Source organism: Fukomys damarensis, unplaced genomic scaffold (genome assembly GCF_012274545.1).
Source record: "Fukomys damarensis isolate Sample0158 unplaced genomic scaffold, DMR_v1.0_HiC HiC_scaffold_1, whole genome shotgun sequence".
Taxonomy (NCBI): domain Eukaryota; kingdom Metazoa; phylum Chordata; class Mammalia; order Rodentia; family Bathyergidae; genus Fukomys; species Fukomys damarensis.
The window spans coordinates 23,344,221-23,360,211 of record NW_022900913.1 but is presented as its reverse complement, the minus strand read 5'-3'; positions in this window follow the sequence as shown (position 1 = coordinate 23,360,211).

The window sequence follows — 15,991 nt, the reverse complement described above, 5'->3', positions numbered from 1 at the left end:
CCTTAGAATAAATGATTTTTAATTTAATTCTTTATCAACATGAATGAGTGAAAGAACAATAAATATATTTGGGGGGAAAGGCTCAGAAAATTAAGCATGATTAGATCTTTTTAATATGTTAATTTGTTTCTTTTCATTTTTATTTGATACATCCTTCATTGAGCATGATCATAAGATTGAATGTTATATTTCTACACTTTTCTTCCATGAAATTTAATTAAAGCATCCAAAATGGACAAGACTTTGAAATAAACAGTGATGTGTAAAACAAGTAAAATTGTAGATGAAACTAGAAATTTTTAGATAATAAGAAACACAATCAAAATTTCATATATTCCAATGTACTATGAACTTTTTAATAGAGATTTAATTATATTTATTAAATACTAAAATATTTCAGTAGCAGAATTAAAGGACATGTAAATTTCAAATAATAGGAATAATATAAATGCAGAAAAACGGACAGTTACTTAATCAAAATAAAGAGGCAAAAAGAAAGAAGATGGATTAAAAAATCAATGATAGAATACATAGTGTAAAATGGCATAGACACCTATCAGCATTGATCAATCAAATATGAGTTAAATTCTACTCTTAAAATACAGATATTCGTAGAAAATCTTATAAATTCCCCAGACAAAAATCCTTGGCTATACAAGTGCCATACTTCAAATTAAAATGCATAAAAATGATTGAATGCAAAAATGTAGAATAATGTATTATCAGCAAATATTAATCAAAAGAAAGCAATTCAGAAAATGTTATCAGATGGAATTCAAAGCAAATGAATTATATGATGCAAAGCAATATATTTCACATTGTTAAAAACAGAAGTACCCCAAAATGATACAATGCTTATGAGCTTTTTTATCCACACAGTTTCTTTTCTTTTTTTTTTTTTCTTTTTTGGTACCAGGGATCGAACTCAGGTTCTTGTGCTTGCAAGGCAGGCCACCGAAGCACTGAGCTAAATCCCTGACCCACACAGTTTCTTTACACATTTTCTGAAGGAAAGATTTGAACATATCAAGGAGAAATAGAGAAATATTAATATTAAAATTTTTAAACAGTTGTTAGAATTTAGTGGAGCAAATATACACAAAAAATAACAGAACATAATGTTTTACAATCTTCTGTGCATGTTTGGATTTTAGCATTGACATATACATGTACATATGTATATATTTAAAAAGGATAATGAACAGTTCTTCAAATATATGTGCAATATTTAAGAACATTCATTGTGCATTAGAACATGTGAAAGACAATTCTGGATGTTCATTCTGCAAATGTAACTTCTCATCTTTTCTCTCTTAAAGTCCTCTCCATTGGAGTTTTTACTTCAAAAAAAAGAAAATGAAAGAATTTAGAAAACTTGAGTCCATTGTAGAAAACACTTGTTTCATGTCAATACAGTAATTGAGAAGAGAAAAGGAACACAATAATTTAAAGATGGTATAAAGTTAAGTTAAGGAAATTGTTTCTTTGAGTTGAAAGATAATACATACTTTCTTGCTAAAGAATGAACACCACAGGAGAGAGAAATATATAATTCAGGCTCTAGGAGATAACTGGTTAAACCAAATATTTCAGAAAGCAAGAAAGTGCTTTAGAGCATAAGAAGAGGGTAGAGTTTTTGATGGAAAACCGGAAATCTATTTCTAACAAAAAGATATTAGACACTATTTTTTTGAGATGCGGGTTGTACAGAACATAATTTCCATCACATTATTGAAGTAACTATGTGTCCAGATTCAAATATTGGGAAGTAAGAAGTATATGAACTAGGAAGAAGTATTAAAAATTGTGAGCATTTTCTTTGAGTCATGACAAGACCATAGTTTTTCCCATAAATTTTAGTTTTCTCATTTGATAAATATTACCAATGTATTTTAATCACGTGATTGCAAGCAAAAGAGAATCTTCAGGCAAAGATTATAAAACATTTTATAGGTGGTAAATATAAAATACCAGATTTTGGATTAGTTGAAAGAAAAATCATAATGTTCTAGTGATTTTCAAAAAGTGCTTGCTGAAAGCTGTTTTTAAAAAGTAGAGTTAGATCAGATGGGATTTTAGGTATGGAGTAAAGGATGATTACAACTTAAACCTTGAAGATTATGGAAATATACTTCAAATTACTTTTTTTCAAAGAGTACTTTACCCACTCGAACAAAGACCATGAATGAAATCACAAGTCATTGATTCCATGACTATTTTTGCTTTTTCTATCAAATGAATGTGAGAAAGTAAAGTTTTTCTTGATATAAAAGGCATGAACAAAATGTCTAGAGAGTTGAATTTAAATTTCATTCTTGGCTATTTTCTGGGAAAATGTTACTCTTATTGCTCTTTTTATGTCCCTTCTTTCCCCCCTTCCTTGTTTATGGACTGGTTATAAAGCCTAAAATATGTAAAATGCTAGACTTGGGTGATCTCTGAGATGTAGCATGCTGTGTCTTTTCTGAGTTACTTGTCGAGTGAGGAAGAGGAGGATAAAATGATTACAAATAAAACAATAGCCTCTCCTTCTCTGGCACTTCAATCTTATCAGGATTTGGGGTGAAAAATCACACTGAGGTGGTAAGCTTTCCAGAGTTAATCTAGCTAATAATTCACAGGTCAACTGAATGAATCATTATATTGGCTTGGCTTCAGTCTATCAAGATTTACATCATCTATTTTTCTTTGATATAAAATGTCTCATTTTTTACAAACACCCTGCGTCTTTCTACATTGATATAAAATAAAATTTAGGGAATGGAGTGATGCATGCCTTGTATTTAACCAAATGATTTTATACTTCCCACAGTTTTATTTTTCTTTTATTGAGATCTTTTAGATATGCACAATGAAAGTAGAAGTACAGTACAAAAACGTCGATAGTAGAAGTAAAATGTAGAATGAATATAAACCGATGTATATACTAAATAGCTGACTATAAAATATCGACTGTCACTATCAGCAGAATATAGATATGCAACCAGAAGAACTGGTAAGTGGAAACTTAGCAATAGAAGTGAGGAAAGTGTTTGTGATAGAAATTGTGAATATGCTCATGAAGACATTAAAGAATTTATAGTGATACTCCTCATCCTATGTACAATTAATGTGTTAATAAAAAAGGAAGTGAAAAAATAGTTGCTGTAAATAACTTATAAGAGAGAAAGTATGCAAAATTAATCGAGATTTAGGGGTTTTCAAATTCATGAAGGCACAGAAAAAATTCTGGCTTCTTATGGCAAATTATAAGATAAAAAGAAAAGGTAAACATTCTTTAAAGTATTCTTTTTTGTTGTTATTGGTAGTGGGGATCGAACTTGGGACCTTATGCTTGTGAGGCAGGTGGCAGCAGTACTGAGCTAAATCCCCAGCCCTCTTCAAAGTATTCTTGATAAATACTTTGCCAAGGAAGAAAAAATGAATTCTTAATTTTCTAAATTACAATGCACAATGTAAGTTTTGTTTATATACATTTTCCGAGCTCTGTTACTTATAGCTGGTAATAGGGAATCTAAGATTCTGGGAAAAATTATGAGATCATATAGCAATAATTCTTTTTTCATTAAATCATTTGTGTCACTTTGAAGAGATTCTTCAATTTTTGTTTATTTGCACTTGGTTTGTGTGTGTAAAGATTACACTCATCGTGGGGAGTTAGTACACATACTGATACATCTTTTTTTACTTCTGTTCCCCCTCTATTCCCCTCCCTTCCCTCCCCTCTCTCTAGTTTCCTCTTCATATTCGCAGAGCATCTGTCTCCCTATTATATATCACTTACTCTGCTTTTTAAATTATTCATATTTCGGGCTTATCCTACAAGGGCATGAATGCTATGCTCACTTTCTATGTTCATTTTTATGTTCCTACCTACTGTGCAAAGTGCAGAATGTCTGTGTGGGAAATGGAGCAATGTATTCAGGCTTCTTGAGAAGGCTATCACATCTAGCACATCTGAAGTATAAAAGTGTCAGAAAATGCCAATTGACTGTTCTTTACTCCACGGAAATGATTTAGGATGTGATTAGATGAGGCTGATTCAATAGCCCCATTCTTAAGAGTGCAGAGCAGTAATGGTACTGGACATGGATTTCTCACGCCGACTTTTCCCTCAATGATTCTCTTCTGGAAAAGACCACCAAAATCGAGTTCATTTTGTGAATTAAGTTGAATTGAAATAAGTAAGTGGTGGCTGCAGAATCTATGTCAGTGACCTGTAAGTAAGGACGCAGTTTCATTGATTAGGAAAACCAAATACCATTGAGAATAAAAGCGGTGTTAAAATTAGTTAACATTAAATAGTTTTTCAAATATTTCTTGATCAATGAATTGCTTTATTAATTTGGAAATACTAAAAATATTTTTAATTTAAGAATTCTTTTTTTAAAAAGTTAAACTGATATACATATTTCACATTAAAGCAGAAGTATTTTTAAAAATTACTTCAATATCTAAACATTAAAAATGAACATGACAATATAATTATACTTGGTAGATATTTACGTTCTTTTCTCAGTTTTTAAATTATATTGCCACTTACCTTTTTGTATAGGATACAGTCTGGAAGTATCTTAATTTTTCATAAGACCAATAATTATTAAAGTTAAATTTGGGGTAGTAGTACATTTACTATTATTAATAGTTTTAATTCAATTATATATGTAGATTATACTATTTTAAGTAAAAAAATAGTACATTTGCTGACATCCTGCTAAATGTATGGCTTATGTTGTTAAATGAAGGTTAATGCAGATATTATATTTTAAATGTAATAGTGTAAACATTTTACATGAAATAAGTTTACTTGTGTTACTTGTTTTACTCTCAGCGGAACTTGCTTATAGTTTAAAACACATAGTTCTCTTTGTTATAATTCTTTTGTATCTATTGTCAAGTGAAAAGACTTTGAAGTCATAGAATATTCCAAATTTATCTTATTCTTATATAGATTATAAAATTATCCAGTTAAAATATCACTGAAGAAAGAGAGTAAGAGAGGTAAGACAGTAAGAGAACAGAAGACAGAATTTCAACAACTTTAGGCTTTCAATTTGTAAAGGTAGGATATTTTCACTTCTTGGGAAAAATGGAATCATATCTACCAATACTAATTCCAAGAGCATCTCTAATACATAAACTTCTTAATTTAGGAAAAATACCATTTTATCCTGACAATAGGTTCATCAAAACTTGCATTCTTATTTCAGCAAAGTATAATAAAAATAACCTCACCATTAGTATTTAATTTTAAATTGATTTCCATTCATAATAATGTCAACTGTGTTACCTTTAACTGAACATATTTTTAAATCATTATGGTTCCTTATCTGGATAAAAGTGCCTAGAAACTTAGGGTTAACTAATTTTTCTATTGAAAGCACCCATGTCATTGATAAAAATCTAGTATTCTTCAAATCTCTATATAATTCTTATACTCAATTATATTTAGAAAAAATCTTATACTAAAATTAACCCATTTCAGTTATGCCTTTACATTCAGTATATGCACAAGACAATTTTATGTAGATATTAATTTAGAAGAAGAATTATTTTAGCTGAATGAAAATTTATGTTTTATATTGTGGGAAGTTAACACATTTAAAAAACTACCCATTAAATTATTGTTTTCCTCCTAGACTTCTTAAATGAAATAGCTACTATTTTTTGAAGTAAAAAACGAAAGATGGTTCTTTAGCATATTAATGCCTTCTGTTTTTATAGTCCTGTATCACTATGGGCCTAAGAAGAAAGGTTAAATGCCAATAAAGATTTTGGGAATGTTACAGGTTTGTAATGATAATTCATGAGAAATGAAAACTTAGTACTTAATTTTTTAACCTGTATTTTCATTTCATACAGCTGATTGCTGCCACAGCTCATTAAAGCCCATGGCATTTTATTACAAACTGAAAATATGAATTCAAGAAGTAAAACAATTTTATGCCATCAAATCAAGAGGAGAAAGATGTATCAAAAAGGGCTTGAAATATTTTCTGTGAACTGTACAATTTGACCTTTATTTGCTGCATGTAGTTCATATGCTATTGCTGCATGATTTACTCTTTCTCTGTAACTCCTGGTGATCCTGGAAGCTTCAGGCACTGAGGAATTCAATGCTTTTCCCATCAGTGAACCCTGGAAGTTCTTAATGATCTCTAGATTCCTGGATCCTAGTGATTCATTTTATCAGCTCCTGTATTCTGTCTTAAAGGGAGGTATTATTACTTTGTTCCTGGAAAGAGGACAGCAGAGAGAGCTGGTTTATCAGCGTTTTCTTCAGATTAAAAGAAACTGGTGAAGGGTGAATATTCACCAAAATAATATGTAATTAATAGTAGTGATGGGTTTTAAAAAGAACATATCAAGGTTTTAGTTGAGTGATGAGCAGGAGAGATGATTTGAATAAAGATTAGAGAATGCTGTGATAGAGCTTTCTTAAGCAATTGAAAAATATTTCCAGTATCAGAAAAATGTTGAGTGGAAATTAAAGAAAAAAGAGAGAAACAGAAAATTATACCCTTTAAAAATGCAAAAGATTTGACTTCCTGATCAAAATCTGGCATTCTTCTCTGTATATCAGAGTGCATAACTTCAAAATAAACTTTAAAGGGTGCAGGAATATAAAATATTCTGGATGATTGAAGGACTTGAAATAACCTCTCAAATCTTAAAAATCAAGTTTAGAGATTTGTGCAGATATATAATAATAGGAAATGGTAAATGAAGTCAAAAAGAGTCATTATTTAGCCAAGCACGGTGGCACAGTAATCACAGGATTGCTGTGAGTTCAAGGAAAGCCTGAGCTACATAACAAGATGCTGTCTCAAAAAAATCAAATAGTCATTAAATATTAACAAGGCATTGGGATTTTTAATCACAGTTAATCTTTTTAATATTGCAGAAAGTCTGATACATAACTGTACATAACAACTTGCCTATGCAAGTACATAAAGATCTATTTCAAAGAAATATTCATTTTAAGGAAACAACATGAAATTACTATGGTGATTTTTTGTTTAGAATTTTTAAACATTTCCTTCTTTTTTTTTCTATTTGTTGTGATACAGTAAACAACATTCATGATCAGATAAAACACTAGTTATTTAATAAAAAGGATTATAGCAATTAGCTCTCTTGATAAAACATGGACATTAGGAAGGCCATGCCAAAGTTTGGTTAACTGTATGTAAAAATAGATCCACTTCTCTGCACCTTTAATTATCATTCCTAATTTATCTTTGCCGCTCTTCCAATTATGATATATTGACTCCTCACCTTAATTTTGGGTTGGTCTGACAAATGGTTTTAGAAAACAGAAGAGATGAAACTTTATTTCCAAACCTATGACTCAAAAAGCCTTGCCTGTTTCTGTTTATTTCATTTCTTGGATTTTGGCCTTGCCTTGTGAATGTGGCTGGGTTATCACACTGCAGGATGTGACAAGACATAGACAAGATCAGTCAGCAGTCAGCCAAACCCACAGATTTGAGAGAGAGCAGCCAAGATCAGCCAAGTGAACAAAATGACCCACAGCTCACTCCAGACTTAGTGCAATTAAGATCAGAAGAGCCACACAAATTGTCCAAAGCTTTGCAAGCAGTGATAAATCTTTAGAAGGTGAAGGCATAGCTTTTGGGGCTGGTTTATTGCCAAATTAGAGTGGAGCATCAGGCAACTGAGACAGAAATTGATACTTGACACAGAGTGCTGTCATATGACTTATCTTTTTTAGTTTAAGAGAAATTTGAAATATGGGGTACTTGCTTTGTGACTGAATTCAGGTGGGGTTAGGAAAAGATTGCAAACTGTTAATGCATGCTGGAAACTGTAATTGCTGCCTGGAAAATGATGGTGCTTGCAATTTCATCACAAAATAATTGATGAAATTATTGCCTGAAGTAACTTAGAAGAAGGAGAATGTGTCTAATGAACTTTTGGATTTACCAAAGGAAATTTCCAGGCATAATGTTGAGAGCATCTGCAGGATTTCCTTAACTGTATAGAGTACGTCAAGAAAGTGATAAACTAAAGAGAGAGAGAGAGAGCTGTTCAGTTTCTATGCAGAATTTAAAGAGTATATGAGACTTATAGACTTACAGACTACAAAATAAAATAGTCTTTCATCTTCATTCTCTTTAGTCAAGAAATGGCTATCAAAATAAATTATAGTCTTGGCATAGAATAAAACATCAATATGGCTTAAAACTTTATGTTAAAACCATTGAAAAAATTACAAAACTGCAATTTGTCATCTCAGGTAAGAATAAAGTGTGTTAGGGCTGGGGATTTATCTCAGTGGTTCCTGCATTTGCCCTGGAAGTGTAAGGACCCAAGTTCGAGCCCAGTACCTCCTCCCCACAAAAAAAAAAAAAAAAAAGGATAAAGGATAAGTTGTGTTTTATCAGATGTTTGAAGCACTCCAAATAATGTGATTAGAAAAAATTTGTTGAGTAAAGAAAATTAATTGAAATCTCCCAGGAATTTGAAATCTCTCAGAAGAAGAATAAATCTCCCAGAAGAGTCAAGTTTTCATTACCTTGACTGCAAAGATATTGAAATATTTTTAAATGCAAAGTTTTCAAGGTACCAACTTTCGTTGATCAGAATGTCAGTTGAAAAAAGTATTTGGAGGTCAAAATTTTCCTAACATCTTCAAAAGGAAACAGAAGAGAGAAAGAAAAAGGACAACGTTCTCAGGCACTAGATGGAAATAATGGAACAGAAAGCCCCACTGCAAGAGCACAACGAAGACTAAATCTGGGGACAGTCTCTTCTTCCAGAGTTAGGGCACCTGGAAAAATTAGTCCACTTCCCAATTTCAGAATTCTTAAAGTCCAAGGGATTCTATGTGTCACATCTTTGTCCTTTTTAATTCAAAGTTTAACAGAATATTCTTTTCCTTATCTCATTATTGTATCCTGGGCAATCATGATAGGGTCTAAATTGACTTGACTTTTTAGTTTGTAAGTCTCTGATCAAAATGTCCCACATCTGTAGTGTACTGATATGGATTACAGGACTTTGAGGATGATACAATCATAGGAAGGAATTCTGGGTAACTTTGAAAAAGTGGATGTAATTTGTATGTGAGTATGGTAGAAAACTGGGAGGAGAAAGGAGAATGGTAATACACTGATGTTAAACATGATCACACTGAAAATACTTGTTTTGTAGTGTGAATTTTAGTTCTTATTTTCTTCAAGAAGTCAACTTCATTGCTACTTGAATCTTGGAAGACTTTGCGACTTCCGTTTGCAGATGAAACCAAATATCTAGCAACCATCACATATTTGACCAACCAAAACTAGAAGAATGATCTACACAATTTATAGATAACAGTAGTTTTCTGAGTGGTACAGTAAGTGCCAGAAGGATTGTCAGATGTCTTAGCGTGTTGTAGGTGTTACAACAATATGCCATAGACCAGGTGGTTTATAAACAACAGAAAGACACAGTTCTGGAGTTTGAGGAGTATAAGACAAAGTTACTGGAAGCTTCATTATATGTTCAAGGACTATTTTCTTCTTTAAATGTCTTCACATGGTGGAATAGGCAAAGACTCCCTCTGGAGAGCTTTGTAATCCTGGTACTGAAGAATCCACTTTGATGGCTTGATCATCTCCTCAACACCTTCACCCTCTGATGCCGTTATATTGGTGATTAGAATTTGAGCATACAGGTTTGGAGGACAGAGCATAAACATTCAGCTGAGCCATAGATATGTGAGTAATGTTATATACTTACTATTTCATGTCTCTTACTATTTCATGTTTGGGGATGGTTTGACATGGAACATTAACATTACAATAGATAATAGATGACAGGTACAATTCGTTGTAGCAATTAGTGATCCACTTAAACTGGACATTGAAAATTTCAAGTTGTTCATTAAAAGAGGGGTCATTAGATAAATTAGCTTTGTTAGAAAAGGAGAGGATTACATTCCTCTGATTAGAAAATGACAGTTAATGGTTTGCCATTGCGTCGAGCACACGCAGGTGACATTGATTCTTCTCTGTATTCTGAATTCTGTTGGGTTACTTGGATGTGAGAAGAATAGAAAATTCCACCTCTGGGAATCATGTTTGTAACCAAGCAAGGAAGACACTGAGATGGCAAAGAGCTGCCAAGGTGACGGAGACTTTAATACCAAACTCTGACACTCTGTTTACAAGGCCAGGGACTGTTGACAGGTGAGAGTAGAATTTTCATCCATTCAATCTCTTAATAGAAAGGTCAGAGAATTAAAAGACAAGAGGTAAGTCTAGTTTCCCACAAAAGGAATATTCGTAGCTGTTGTATGGAAAAAAATTTTTTTCAGGTAAGTTTGGAAAACACTTGGTTAAAAAATTGAAATACTTTTTTTCTTTTAACTGAGAGACTTATGAGACTCCTCACTATTATAGAGTACGTATTGTCAGTCTCCAAAAGAAATATGTATTATACGATGCTTTCCAACTTTATTTCATTATAGGACTCTTTTCTTTAAAGTCACTTTGCAGGATTGTATTTTTCTTAAGCATACTATAGAAATGCTAAGTTCATGGTTTGCAAGATGTGTAATTTTTACTTCCAATTTTAAAGTTTTAATTTTGTTATAAGGACAGCCTTCTTACCATTATGTTTAATGATCACATTTATTTTAATTAAACTTGTGTAACCTGCTGAAAAATCATGGTATCATTTTAAATACTCAAAAGAGTTTTGGCCTAGGATTCTGTAATTTGATGCCATATCTTCAAAGACTTTTGTTTAGTTATAGGCCAAAAATAATGATAATAACTTTAAAAAACATTTACATGTTGAAGGCACTGTGTGTCAGGCACTATTAAACTTGCAGGAGTTGATCAGTCCTCCTCAGAAAAACTCTGAGTGTAATATAGTTATACCATTACATTATTAGATTCATTATCCAAGCACAAATAGTGTTATAGTTAGCATCCTATATGTTATACTATTTAAAAATAATGAAATGGAAACTTGTAGAAGTACATCCAGGCTGTGAGTCAATTTCTTTTTTCATGTCCAGCTTTACTGGGATTCATAAATGGAAATTACAAATTGCATGCATTTGAAGTGTACAAGCGAAGTTTTGATTACCACAATGAAGCTAATTAATGTAACCTTTACCACCCATAGTTATCTTTTAAGAATAAAATGCTTCAGATTTTTCTCAGGAGTTAAAGTATATAAAACATTATTATTAACTATAATCACCATGCTGATCATGAGATCTCCCAAACTTATTAATCTTATAACTGAAAATTTGTATCTTGGTATTTATTAACATATTATAAACATATATCATTTATATATTTATTTTAATTTATTGGTACATAGTCTCCATACTTAATGATTACATTCCAAGTAGGAAGTTGGTATATTTGCATAACACATTTTAATTGTTTTTCATCCTCTTGTCAACTTCCCATAGCCTTCTATCTCTTGGTCCCCTTTCCTTTTGCAAAAAGACTCATGTCTCTATTTTTATTAACTTTTTTTTGACCTTTATTGTATATTATGTTATATTTTATTTGGCTCTTTAAATATATTTTGAACTTTTGTATAATAGAAACCATGTGATATTTAGTTTGCCTGACTCACTTCATGAACATTATGGTCTAACGGTGCATCCATTTTTCCTACAGATGATCCAAGTTTATCGTTTATCTCTCTTTATGTCAGAGTAGTATTCCATCTTGTATAAATATCACATTTTCTTTATGACCTATAGGGCACTTCAAAGATCTAAAAGTTATGCTGCTATAAACATGAGTGTATCACTATATTACAATTTTGCTGATGTTCATCTCATCTTTTATGTGATATAGTGCTGTGTTTTGAAGGTGGACATGCTGGTGTTTCATGAATGTTATGTTTATAATTGTTATCTCTTCTTGTTGAATAGCTTTCTCAATCAGTAATGAGTCACCTTTGCATTTTCTTATCAGTTTAACTTGGACTCCTCTTTATCTGACAACAGGATAGCAATTCCTCCTGTTCTAGGGCTCTTATTGCATGAAACATTATTTTTTAATTTTTTTTAATCTGTGAATTTTCTTTTTGGTTAAATGTGCTTCTTGTAGAAACATGTCACTGAGTGGTGTTTCTTGATACATCTTGCCAAACTGTGCATTTTGATTAGGAAACTGAGACCATTCACTTGGGCAGTTATTAATGAAATGTATTGACATATTCCTGCCATTGCATTATTTTCCTGTTACTGATTATCTTTTCCTCTACTTCTTCACTGCTCACTATCTATGCCTAGTGGATTCATCTTACTAGACTTTTTGGCTTTGTTGGCTTCATTGACTCTTCCTAGGATATTCCTGATAATTGTTTAATGCTGGTTTGGTAGTTTCTTCCGGTGCTCTTTGCCATAGAAAGATCTTATTTCTCTATTAATTTTTGAAAGATAGTTTTGTAGGATGTATAAATCTGAGATGGAATTTGTTTTGTTTTAGGGCTTGAAATACTTCAACCCAAGATTTCCTGGCCTTTAAAATTTGTGTTGAGAAGTCTCCTGTAATTGTAATGGGTTTACTTTTACATGTGGTCTGTCCCTTTTGTCTAACAGCTTTTAAGTTTTTGTCCCTGTTTTGTACTTCTGGGATTTTGACTATGATGTGTCTTGTAGAAATACTTTTTATAATTGTAGATCTATGGGGTTTTAAATTCTTCACTTAATTCTTTTTTTGTATTTGGAACATTTTCAGCTCTTATTTCTGCAAACAAAATTTCCACGCCATGTTCTCTGTCTATGGATTTTTCAATACTTTCAATTAATCTTAGATTAGTTTTCTTTGCATCAGCTTGTAGCAGCTGGACCCATTACTCATATTCTCTTATTTTAAAAGTCTCTGTGAATAACTGATCTCCCACAGCAGAACTAGTTCTCTCTGATGCTGATACTCTGTCCTTTCCTTGTTCAATTATACTGCCTATACTTTCAGAAGAATCTTTAATATTGTGGATTTGTGTTATCTTTTCATGGACTGTAATTCTTTGCTAAATGGTCATTCATGATTGGTATCATTTTGTTTTTCTCAGATACTCTTTTATTTAGTGCCTTCTACAAACTCATTGATTGTTTTGCTTATTAAGGCCATTATCTGTTTAGTTATATTCTTTGAACTTGCTGAGCACCTTATTGATCCGTTTCTTTTCCTCCTTTTTTGTCCTTTCAAATCTTTTAGCTATTTGGCTTTTGATTTCCTTCCCCTACTTGCCCTATGGATCAGCTTTCTGGAGATGAGGAATATTTGGAAGCATTTTGTCTCATATGCCCATTTTTTATTTTTGCACTTCAATAATTTTATTGAAAGGTATTATTTCTAGTTTTTAAAGATGTGTTCTGTTAAGTGCTGAAGTTTCCAGGCACTTAGCATGGAAAGACTTTGTCGCTAGCATGAGCATCTTTTTAGTTTGCATTTGCTTTTCAGAGATGCACTCTGAGCAAGGTTAACTTTAGCCTTTGCCTCTCTCCAGTGTCGTTGACTTAGTATTCCCTTTCCTGAGAGTGCGCCAGTTTTGATAAGGGCAGAAAGTTACTCCAGATATTCACATACAAAGGAAATTTATTAGTTGCAAAAACTATGCCACCTTGGGAGTAGCAACAGAATCATAATAATAAAACTATCATACATATTGGATATTTACATACTGTAAGAACTAATATACTGCCTTTAATCATAGGTAAACAGTTTATAATTATAGTATAAAACTAAGACAAACTAATATTGACATATAGCAAGTATCTATTAAATGTAATAACTATATCTTTACTTAAACACAAAAGAATTCAACAATAATAGCACAGAGTTAACTATCTAAAAATTGTTAAAGTCTGATGGTTTTACTAGTAAAGATAGAGGGGGTGAGGGATGTCAGAATGAAAGAAGAAAAAATTGAAGAATTAAGCAATAAATGATGAGAAGGAAGAGAGAAAATTGAGATAAAGTTTTCTATAAAGTTAAAATTACAGAAGAATAAATAAGAAAAAATGAATAAAAATTCACAAGAAAGAAAAAGGAATAAAAGAAAAAAGGAAAATCTCCAAAAAACATAGTAACAAGTTAAAACAAATGACTCCAGATCCCCCCCCCCAATTTTTCCTTTATGTTTTTCAATGATCACTTTCTTTCCACCAGTGCAGTCCAGGAAGCCATGGTTTTCTCTACTTAGCTTTATGGCCTGTGGTTTAATGGGGTGGCCCATACTCCATTCCAGAGGCCACTCTACCTGTTCACCCCTGGCTGTGACAATCATCTAAGCCATGGAGTGTCCTTTTCCCCATGGTAGTTGAGGAAAACCATCAGACCTCTGAACTGTGCTAGTTGCAGACAGCAGGGCAAAAGTTTAAGCAGGTGGTTATTCTCGATGCTAGCACTTTTTGACTTAGCTATTTTTGAAAGCCACACATCAAGCCTCATTTCTTACCACGAAGGGCAAAGCCCTGTTTCTTTCCTTACCCGAGTTTAACTGTTGGGTCTGAGTCTAGCTTGCACCCTGTTCATGACTGCCTCCTGTGGCTGCCTACCGCCTAGGCACTGGAGAGGGCAAACTTGGGAACCCTGAATGAATTTGTTTTGTATTTTTTCTGAGGATCAGTCTTAACTAATCTACTTTCCCCCAAATGGCACCCTATTGAACATTGTCTAGTAGTATGGAAGGCACTGCAGTGTTCTCTTTCTCCAACTGTTGCCTAGCATGTGGAGGGTGTTACTTTTGCATTAAAACCTCGTGTTATTTTTGTAATGTACAATAACCCTGGGTGATTTCTCCCTGGAGAATCTGACCGTGGAAGTTTACCATGTGTCTGCTGAGATAGCAGCCTCTCTTGAGGACCCTGGGTAAGCTTCCCTACTGCTTCGATCCTTTCTCTGTCTTGAAATTCATTTCTCCAATGTCTCTGTAGCTTCTAATTTTCCTTTCAGTTCCCTCTTAATTCGCATAGATCCACTTCTTTCTCTTCTTCCTCCTTCTCCTCACCTTCTCTCTTCCTTTTTCCTCACCTTCCTCTTCCTTCTGCTCCTTTTCTTCCTCTTCTCCTTCTTCCTGTTGTTGTTCTTCCTCTTCCTCCCCTTCCTTCTTCTGCTCCTTCTTCTTTGCAAAACTTTAATTTCCCAGTGGTCTGGATTCTGAGTCTGTATTTTGATGCTGATCCCTGCTGGACTATTTTGGCTCCTTTGAATCAGTATTTTAAAAATGACAGAACTGACACACACTTATAGTCCTGCACGATGGTGACACCCACTCACTCAGTGACTTCCAGTATTGGTAGTAAGTACACTGTTTATTGTTTTAAGTATCCCAACTCTGACTACATAACCACACATGCTATTAAACAACTACCAGTGAACAAATACATTTTAAAATAAATAGGAGAGTGAGTTCTTAAACATCTTGAAGAAAGCCATATCCAAAGATGTTTCAAAACTTAGTTATGTCATACAATGAGCTACATATATTTATAGTGTATGTTTTGATAAATGTTGACATGTGTATCTCTCATGAGATCATCTTAATAAAAGTAATGAACATACTCATCAACATAAAATCTTTCTTTACTCTGTTTTCTAACTCCTCTTCCCATGGCTCCCCACACCTTAAGGACGAGGCAACTACTGTACTCTTGTCACTCCAAACTATGTTATGTGTACTAGCGTTTTATATAAATAAAATCATACACTATATTTCCTTTCCTTTTCCTCCTTGTTAAAAATGTAACAACATTTTTATTTTGGAATTAATAATATTATTATATTCCATGACATTTTATTACTAAATACCTTAATGCATGAATATGCTAGTCATCCTATTCATGTGTTGATGGACCTTTAGGTTTCTGGTATTTGACCATTACAAGAAAACCTGAGCTGAGAGCTGGGAGTGCTGGAGTGTATACCTGTCATCTCAGCACTCTGAGAATCTAAGGCAGGAAGATCAATCAAAGTTCAAGTCAGCTTTAATGACTCAGCAAGAC